The sequence below is a fragment of the Marmota marmota genome, unplaced genomic scaffold (genome assembly GCF_001458135.2).
Source record: "Marmota marmota marmota unplaced genomic scaffold, marMar, whole genome shotgun sequence".
Lineage (NCBI taxonomy): Eukaryota > Metazoa > Chordata > Mammalia > Rodentia > Sciuridae > Marmota > Marmota marmota.
In genome coordinates, this window is record NW_025999853.1 from 20842841 (window position 1) to 20853406 (window position 10566).

Here is a 10566-nt window from a genome sequence, read left to right on the forward strand (position 1 = left end):
GGGTGGGGGGCGGCTCTGCCCCTCAGCAGGCCGCTGGGCCTGCTCTGTGGATGGTCACAGTTCTGTCTACCTTGCCGCGCAGGGGGAGGGGGCGGCTCTCTGACTTATGTCTTGATGGGGTGTTGAAAATGGCCTGAAGGAGGACAAAGATAGAAGGAGGGTACCACTTAGGGGGCTGTTATAAGAAAACACAGAGAGGTAATGTTGGTTCATATCAGTTAGTGCCAGTAAGGCTGTACACGGTGGTGGAGTCCTTTTTTGTGTCTTGAAGATAGAGGCGTCATGATTTGTGCACAGACCACATCTAGGGGGAAAGACAAAAGACAATCAAGGAGAGCATCAAGGTTTTGACTCGAGCTTGAAAAAAGAAGTTGCTAAAAATTGAAGAGGGAGCAGTCCAGAAGGAACAGATTTTTATTTTGGTTGGGAGGAAGGGGAAAGATAAGGGCAAGTTGGGAATTGGGCATTGGAAGCATGAGCTGTCCATCACACATTTAAATTTAGATGGAAATTGGCAGTTTGACACTTAAGTCTTCATGTTGGGTGGGGGGACATGTGCTCTGGCCATGTAGATGTGGAATTCAACAGCCCAGGTGGTTCATATGCCCACAGAACTAGACGAGATGGCCTAAGGAGGGTGGATGAAGGTGGCTTATAAAGAGTAGAGACCTAAGGAGCACCTGGAGACACTGTCCATATGTAGAGATGACTAGGAGACAACATAAGAGGCTGAGAGGAAAGGCCAGGTAGGTAGGAGCGAAAGCAAGCATACCTGGAGTTCCATAAGCCAAGAAAAGAAAGATTTCTAAGGAGGAGGGAATGATGTACTTTGTCCAGTGATACTGATAATGTATGATGAAGGATGGGAAATGAACTTCTTAGGGCTGATTTTCAAGGTGACCAGCACCATGATAGGGTCAGTTCCTGCTCAGGAAGTGTGCGCTGCCTAGGAAATAAAACGTCTGAAACAATCAGTAAGAATTAAAGACAAAACCAGAAATTAGATATGGAAAGGGGAGCTTCTGATGGGTCTTCTAGTCCTAATAAAAGCTGGAACTGAACAACTCAAAAAAGGCTCCGATTCTTTATTTAAGGGGGAGTACATCAAAGGCAGGGATACGGTGTCATGGGTGGGGTCTTGGTTCAGTGCTTACTTCTCAGTGAGGCAGGGGTCTTGAGTAAACAAGTTGATTGGCATTTTGGCAAGCCACACCCATCTCTGAGAGGCTGTGTGGTTCCAGCAGGTCACCCCATCTCTGATGCTGTGCTGAACTTAAGATGGAACTAGGCAGGATGCTACATGAACCAGACATTCTCAAACCAGCAGCATTGCTAATGGGAGTTCCTGATACCAGACTTTCCTGCCTAATGGTTTCAACATTGCTTTAGTTCACACACAGTTCACAGATGGCTTCCCACGCAATTATCTTGATAAAAACAGTTTTAGTGGAGTGATAGTGGTGAAAATTAGATGGGAGTGGGTTAAGAGAGGTAAGGGAAGGGTTGTAAATAGCAGATGTATACAGCTCTTTTAAGGCGTCTTGATTAAAAAAGGAAAGAAAAGAGATAAGATGGTAGCTGAGGCTCTATTCTTTATTTTGAGGACTCATATCAGTCATATGTTAAATATTTTGGGTTGCTACTCCTTGGTTTATACCCAAAGGACTTAAAATTAACATACTACAGTGATGCAGCCACATCAATGTTTATAGCAGCTCAATTTACAATAGGTAAACTATTGAACCAACTGAGGTGCCCTTCAACAGGTGAATGGATAAAGAAACTGTGGTATATATACACAATGGAATATTACTCAGTCTTAAGGAAGAATGAAATTATGGCATTTGCTGGTAAATGGATGAAACTGGAGAATATCATGCTAAGCTAAATAAGCCAGTTTCAAAAAACCAAAAATTGAATGTTTTCTCTGATATACAGATGCTAATTCACAATAAGGAAGGGAGAAGGCTAGGGAAGAATAGAGGTACTTTGGACTAGACAGAGGGGAGTGAATGGAGGGAAGAGAGTATGAAAGCAGAAATAATAAGAGAATGAATAGGACATTATTACCCTATGTGCATATATAATTACATGATCTTTGTAACTCTACATCATGTACAACCAGAATGAGAAGTTATACTCCACTTATGCATCATGTGTCAAAATGCATTCTACTGTCATGTATAACTAATTAGAACAAAAAAAAAATTTTAAGAAAGGAAAAAAAATATTTTGGGTTGATTGGCTTATTTTCTTTCTTTTCCATTTCCCAGTTGTTTATCTTGTTCTTCTATTTGCTGGGAGCATTCTTGATTTTTATCTTAAAACCTTTCTGTTGACTTATCCTGCTGTCATTTTAATTTTAAGAACTTTTGATTTTCTGACTGTTCATTTTTCATAGAACTGTGAGCTTTGTTTGTTCTTGTTCTTCATCTATCAAAAGTGTTATTGAAGTATAAGAAAATGAATATCTTTTACTAGCAATAAAGCTTATGATTTCAATCTAGTTATACATTTTCCTTTTCAAAAAAGTATCAAAGGATATTCAAGGTATTCAAATTTATATAAAGGATAATACAACATAATCTTTGTGTTTAAGATATAAATTTAAAAAAAATTTTTAGTCTCTCAGTTTTGTTTTATAAATATAGCATCTTCAAGTTTATTTTTTTCTTGAAATTTTCTTACTGATTACTGCCTAGATCTCTATTTCTTATGTCCTCTCCATCCTCCTGCTTCCCTGACCCCCGCCAACCGCCATGTTTTGATATGTCTTTCATGTGAGAGGATGTGTGGAGATTCTTGCCTGTCCAGCATGGTTAAGAGTGTGGCCCTGAAAAACTCAGTGAAGCTTTATGTGTCTGGGCGGTACAGACCAGCTACCAGCAGGCAGTGGGTTGCAACTCAAGTTTCTCCTTGTGAGACTCCAAATGTCAACATCTATAGTTTTCTTCTCTTGGACCATTCTACTTTCTCAGAGAAGAATTTTATAGTTTGCTGCCTAGAGGTGTAATTCCAGGTTTAGGAAAGGGGCTCGAGAACCTCACCATCCAGTGCATAGATTTTCACATCTTCCATCTCTTTTTGGTACCTTGCCCCTACCTTTAGCTATGCCTGGAGTTTGAGTTAAGAACCCCGGAGGTTCTGTTCTTCTTGGCAGTAAGCTTCCTATCTTTTGCCCAGAGTTGTGGGGGGAATTCTTCTGGTACTACAGAATGGAGGACACTTAAAAACTCCAGACAGGTTTTTTTTTAAAGCTGCCTTGAGAGGTGCCTTGTGATTCCAGTCTAAGACATTTTGAGATTCCGTGGAGCAAATACACTCCTTGCCCTGGCAGGCCCCAACTCTAGGCTTTAAGCTTCAGCCTTCTTTCTACTGCTCTCCCACATGACAACCCTTTCACTATAGTAGTCCCCTGTATTACTCAAGGTTTTAATTGCTGTGACTTATGTATATCTGACCAGAACAACTAGAAGAAGGAAAAGTTTATTCCGAGCTCACGATTTCAGAGGTTCAGTCCATGGCTGGCTGACTTCATTGCTCTGGGCCTGAGGTAAGGCAGAACATCACAGCAGAAGGGCATGGCAGGGAAAATCTTCAAAGCTCATGGCAGCTGAGAAGCAGAGAGTGGAAAGAGCCCGAGACAAAATATTAGACCTCAAGGTACACCTCCCAGTGACCCATTTCTTCCAGTCGTGCTCACAACCCAGCAATCCATTCAAATTATTAATCCATTAAATGGATTAATCCATAATTTATTCTATAGATTTCATAGCCTGATGATTTTCACTCCTGCACTGATACAGGAACTTCTGAGGGACAGCTAATATCCAAACCATAAAACCTCCCTTATCTACAGTTTTGCCTTCACAGTTTCAGCCAACTGTGTTCCAAAAAGATGTTTTGAGAGTAAGAAAGAGAGCACATCCACATACATATTATTACAGTGTAGTTATATTTTTTCTATTTTATTATTAGTTATTCTTGTTAATTTCTTATTGTGCCTAATTTAGAAATTAAACTTTATCATAGGAATATATGTATTAGAAAAAGATATATATGGAGAGAGAAAGACAGAGAGACAGAAAGACAGAGACAGAGATAGTTTGGTACTATCAACCACTTGGGCATCCGCTGGGGGTTTTGCAACAGATCCCAAAGGACAAGTGATAATTAATTACTACATTACTTCTTCACTCATTCTTCTTGTTCTGTTGGTTTCTAAAGTTGGGGTTTAAAATTTACTGTGTGTAATTTTAAAGGTGATCACTCAGAGTTAAGGGTGTATGGTCAGGGCTCCACATTACTTGTGAGACCATGGACTTGTCATTACCCAGATCAGATGTGACTTTCCCTGAGAAGATGTTCACAGAGACTCCTGTGGTGAGTCTCTTATACGATCCATTATTTTGTCTCTTTATTGAATTTTAAGCTCTAGGAGGGAAAGAATAATTACTCATTCTTGAAGCTCCTAACCCCAGCACAGGATTGAACGAATCTATCTGCTGAGGTTATCTGATAAGTCTTCTTGTAAATACCTGGTGTAGGTTACAAGGGCAGAATGATGCAAGAGCGGATATGTAACATTTTTATCTCTGAAAAATGACTCAATAGCTCTGTGAGGCTAAACAAGTTATTTAGCTTCTTTGAGCCTACTTTCCTTAGAACAATGATAGAAACAATTCCTACTACATAGGATTTCTGGGGAAAGAACTGAGTGTTTTACTATAGGTAGAACGTTTAGAAAAGTGGCTGACTGATAAGCACTCAGTTCACTATTTTAATTTTTAAGACAATCTTGGGATACATGTTTAGAGAGGATGCATGGTTTTTCTAGTACCTTTGTTCCATGGAACTATTGCACCTATGAATGTTTTTGATAAAATATGAAGAGTGAGTTCAGGGGAAGAAAGGGCGTGTATTTTAAGTCCTGGGGATAGGAAACCTGTTTAGGGAGAGGGTTTGATTTCCAAGCTTCTGTTACTTCATTCTCTTCATCTCTGGGAGTCTGAGTTTTCCTTTCTCTCTCTTTCCCTCTGAGGATTCTGGGAGGTTTATCTTTCTTTCTTCTGGATGTTAAAATTAAAGGTGGAAATATTTCTGAAGTTGTGATTCAGCTTTGCATATTTGGAGTAAGTTTAGAAGTAAAACCAGAAAGAATGAAACAATTTTTAAAAAAAGACATTCAGAAACTAAAGTGTGAAATAAAGTGCTTTTGGGGTTGTATGAAACACGGAATTTTTTTTTTCTTTTTTTTTTTTTATAGTGCTGGGGATCAAATCCAGGGTCTTGTGTATGCTGAGCAGGCATTCTACCACTGAGCTACACTTCCACCCCAGCAGTATGAGACTTTTATTTTATTTTTTTAATTATTCATATTTGGGAGAAAGGGAGGGGGCTTGTAGCATTGACCAATGAGAAGATGTACAGGATGTTGAAAAAACTTGTGGAACATTTTAAGTTAGATACTTGTTTTGACACTTAACAGTAAACTGTGAAACAGTACTCTTGAGAAAAATGAAAATGAATTTAGCTGTTGAAATTGGGCAATTTAATTTTTCATTTAATTTTTATTAGGGGATCTAGATAGTGGAGATATGTAGTAAATAAAATATACATCATTCCTGCTATGGTTCAGACTAGAGACTAATGGAAAATAGTCTTATTTATTTATTCATTATATATGACAGTGGAATGTATTACAATTCTTATTACACATATAGAGAACAATTTTTCATATCTCTGTATATTCACACCAATTTGTGTCTTCATACCTGTACTTTAGATAATAATGATCATCACATTCTGCCATCATTAATTACCCCCTGCCTTCCCTTCCAACCTCTCTTTCCTATCTAGAATTCATCTATTCCTCACATGCTCCCCTTCCCTACCTCACTAGGAATCAACCTCCTTATATCAGAGAAAATATTTGGCATTTGGGTTTTTGGGATTGGCTAATTTCACTTAGCATTATCTTCTCTAATGCCATCCATTTACCTGCAAATGCCATGATTTTATTCTCTTTTATTGCTGAGTAATATTCCATTATGTATACATATGCCACATTTTTTTTATCCATTCATCTATTGAAGGGAAAAATAGTCTTTAAGTAAAACCCTACATATATAACTGTAAAGTACAGGGCATTTTGAGAGAGATTATCAGGAATGGTGGTGGGAGGGTTGGTAATTGGTTATGCAAAGCCTTTTCTTCTGCAAGGATGTTTAAGATGTTTAAGATAATAGTTAGATAGAAGCCATCCAAGAAAATGTTGAGGGGGGAGAACTTTAGGCAGGGAATACTTGGTTATTTGTGCAGCTACAGAGTCCAGATAGGTTGCTGTTTGTTTCCAGGAGAGAATGGTTGAGTATGAAGCTGTAGAAGCCAATGAGGACCAGAAATTTGCAGAGCCTTGAGGAGACTGTTAAAGGCAATCCATGTTATTTCAAGGGCTAGGACGAGTCACTGAGTGATCTCAGCCAGGACAGAAGCCTATTTGTGTTTAATGGAAGATTGCATTGGCTGCTGAAAAGGAAAAGCTTGGAGAGAAGCAAGAGCAGCCTTATGAGATAGAGGTTAATGCAGAGGTCTTGTGGCTAGGGAGTTAGCAGTGGAAACAGAGAAAAATGGTTGCATTGGAGATTCATTTGCAAGGGAAGTCAAAAGGACTTGATGCATTGGATGCAGGGGAGTGAGGGAGAGGGAGGTATCATAGATGACTTCTAGTTTTGGGAGAGTAACTAAATGGAAGAAGAGATTTAAGAAGAGTATCAGGAGTCAGGGAGAAACACCACACTGTGTAATGTAAGAGCAATTAATAAAATAATTTTTATATTTTTTTCCTCTCAGCCAATCCTTCAAGTTTTAGATCATGTCTCTTCATGAAAGCTTCCCTGGTCACTGGAGGTAAAGGTGTGTTGGCTTTCTCTTCTTGTCTCCTCTTTTGCAGCCCTAGTTACTCACCTGAAGTTTGCACATGCTGTTCTTATCCTGCTTGTCTTGACGTGTGTTGTTTTCCTTCTCCACCTAGATTTTGAATACAGTTGCAAAGCCTTTTTCTTATATTCCCCTGAATCCTCAAAATCATTTAGCAGAGCTTGGTATTATAACAAATATTTTTTGGTAGATAGCAAATGTTAGTGTAGGGTTTGGTACATAGCAAATACTTTTTGACAGTTAAATAAGTAGAAGTATTATCATTTTCAGAGAAAGTTTGAAAAGGTCATAGTATCGATAGTGATTTCTTCTCCTGTAGTCTATTCTTAGAAAATAAAATACAGTAGATTATGTGCATGATTTAATTTCTCAAATCTCTGTGAGGATAGTCTATAAAGAACTTATTGAATAATTTATGGTGGATATCATTTATTGCAGCATATAAATTGAATAAAGGGAGATTAAGGGGTTTCAATGTATTTATTTTTAAGCTTCTGAATTAACTTTCTCATGATTTAGAGATGCATGTTGCATTTTGAAGAACATAGTAATAGCAGGAATGAGAAGCATTGAAAAAGGACCAAAATATATACACAATAGTATGAGGCCAATAATAGCACAACACACACCTGCTACCTTCTGTTATAGTTTGGATCTGAAATGTCCCCCAAAGGCCTATATGTTGAAAGCTTTGTCCTCAGCATGGCACTATTGGAAGGTGGTGTAAACTTAAAGTGTGTGTGTGGGGTGCTAGTGGGAGATTTCAGGCTCTATGCATGCATGCTCTTGAAGGGAATTGTGGGACACCAGTCTCTCTCTCTGTCTGTCTCTATATCTCTCTGTTTCTCTTTCTCTCTTTCTTATCTCTCCTCCTCCACCATGCATTCTTGCCACAGGGCCGAAATAATGGAGCTAACTGGTCATAAATTGAGGCCTCCAAAATCATGAATCAAAATAAATCTTTTCTCTTTTTAAGTCAATTATCTAGGGTGTTTTGTTATAGAAGCAGATAGTTAACATAGCTTACAGGCCACATGGTTAATGGTAAAAGTAGGACAGAGGATGCTGACCCTTGGTTCTTTGATAAGACTTCTTTTCGGACTTCTCTTTCAACACAGACTAATCTCAAAACTGTCTTCTAGTCATACTGGTGAGTATACTGGTGAGTATTTCTGCCTGTCAAAGCTGTCTTACACAATTAACTTTGCCCCTGATCCTTTGGAGACCTTTAAGTGATGGTAGGGACAGAGATCTTTCTGTTGCCACTTGTCTATCAGCTCCTGTTGCTACTTTTATTAGCTACAACCAGCCCCTTGCTAATATGAACATTATACAGAAGTAAAACACATTTATTGGATATGCATACCAGGATTTTTTATCCTTTGACAACTTGGATATGAAAACCACTGCACCACCAACAAAAATCTGTGTTTTCAAGGAGCTCACAGTGATGAAGTCAGTTGTATATACAGGCCTTCAATTTTTTTCCATAGAAATTTTCTCCCCTATGGGAAGCTTGGTTATCTTTGCTTAAGGCTTTAGTATCAGGAGGGTCTAGCTTGACAGCTTGGCTTATCCATGTAGTAGCTAGTTAATTAATTGGGCCAGTTAATTAATCTCTTCAATCTTTATTAGCATCAATCCTAAAGTAAAGGTAGTGATGCTTTTATTCTAGGATGGTGGTGAGAATTAAATGAGAAAATGTATTCAATGCCCCTAGAGTAGGGTGTTAGACACAGTGAGTAAAAACCCTTTCCTTTGCAAAGACAAAGTTGAAGAGGATGATCTATTTCCTGGGGCTGACTCAGACCTGTTGGCCCAAGGATCCACTGTTTCTTTACAACCCATGCAGCATCCTTCCACGGTTAGCCTTCCACCCACTCCACCCATCCTCTCCCTCTAAATTGCCTCCCACCCACCATCAGAGGACATGACTTTCCCTTTCTCCCACTCCACATGGTTATGCAAGAGTGAGGCTTCTGTATCCCGGGAGCCCTATACAAGCAAACTTGAGAAGAAGGAGTTATTTCCAGCACCAAATGAAGCAACTTGTCTCTCACTTCATCTGTGAGTCAAGAAATTTATTGGTCATAAGTTTTGATATCATCTTCTTATTTGGAATAAACCCGATAAGTGGTTCACTCTCTCTCTCTTGGCTTTAGTTTTCTTGTTTGTAAAAGAAATGATTGTGAAATGAGAAGGCTGGGTTGCCTGTGATGACTGGAGCTATGATGGTGAGAAGTACTGGAAAAGCATTTGGCGGAACGATCATTGAGAAATCCAGAGATCTGGACTCAACCTCTCTAAAAGGGTGAACTCAGACTGGAGATTTAAGTGTGGGAAGAAGAGGAAAGAATTTATGTTGTAAAATATCCTGACTTAAATCCACTTTGCACTGCGATGTTCCCTTTTTTTCCCTCATTTGATCTAAAGATGAAGAGGAGGAAAATAATGACCTGAGAAAGGGATGGGTGGAAGGAATAACAGAATGTCACGGTGCTTATATTGGGGATGGGTTTGTCAGAGCAACCATCAGTTCTACCCCAGGACTTTCTTCCTTGGATGAGCACCAAAATCCATTGCTTTCTGGATTTGTCTCCAGGAAGGAAAATATTCAAAAGTTAGAAGCTAAACACTCTAATGATTCACTACAACGATTGTGCAAGAGTTTATCTAAAATCTCTGGAATGTATTTAGGTTTTCAGCCACTACCTTATTTTTGGGCAATGGTTTTCATAAAGTAAAAATTTTATAATTTTCTTGAAGGAATCCAAAAAAATTGTAGTCTCTGAGAGGTGGCTGGAATATGATTCCTAAGACTCTTCTTTCTCAACCTTTCCTTCTCACACAAATTTAATTTACTCGATGTCATTATCTTGGATTTCAAAATATGAAAAGTCTCATTATGTTCCTAGCCACTGTCTCCAGGAGATAGTATTCCATTGACTTGCCCGAAGAAAGACAGCACATTACATATAATCATGCGTTTCCTTATTCCGGCCCCTTTTCCCACAACAAGAAACCACAGCGCCAGCGTGCCACTTACGCTGTCATTCTATTCACTTAAAAATAAGTAGGCTTTTTGTCAACACCACTGTGACAGGCTATATATATATATATATATATATATATATATACACACACACACACACATATGTGTATATATATATATATATATACACACACACACATATATTTTATATATGTATATATGTTTTTTTTTACCTGTGAAAACCAGAGAAAATATTTCTTAGTATTAAAAATAAGCTAGTCCCTAGGAATTTAGACTTTCTATAAAATGCTGCTTCTGACACAAACCTCATTTGCAAGAAGGAAACTGGAAATGTGATGTGACAGAGATTGACACGTTGGAAAAGGACGTGTGGCAGGAGAAAATCTGCATTCAATGTTCAGCGGAGACTTCTTTGTGGGGATTTACTGTCCAAGAGCTGGCTAGCCATGACAACCAGAACAACAGTGATGTACAATAATTAAGCCTTTAATTACCTTCTAGTCATTTACATGTGTTAATTCACTGTGTCCCAGGATTCAGGCTCTCGAGTCTCTGCTTTTACAAAGTTCTTACTCTTATGATCTCATTTTATGTGGGGGAAAAAAAAAAAAAAA

General features: G+C 38.5%; 1 long non-coding RNA gene across 1 annotated transcript in view; it reads left to right on the top strand.

Moving 5' to 3' along the window:
* LOC125617155 overlaps positions 1-10542 on the top strand; it is a 16380-nt gene extending 5838 nt beyond the window's left edge. The window contains exons 2-3 of the long non-coding RNA XR_007348039.1: positions 6853-9006; positions 9102-10542. This is a non-coding gene — a long non-coding RNA (uncharacterized LOC125617155). The remainder of the gene's footprint in view (positions 1-6852; positions 9007-9101) is intronic.
* The last annotated feature ends 24 nt before the right edge of the window (positions 10543-10566 follow it).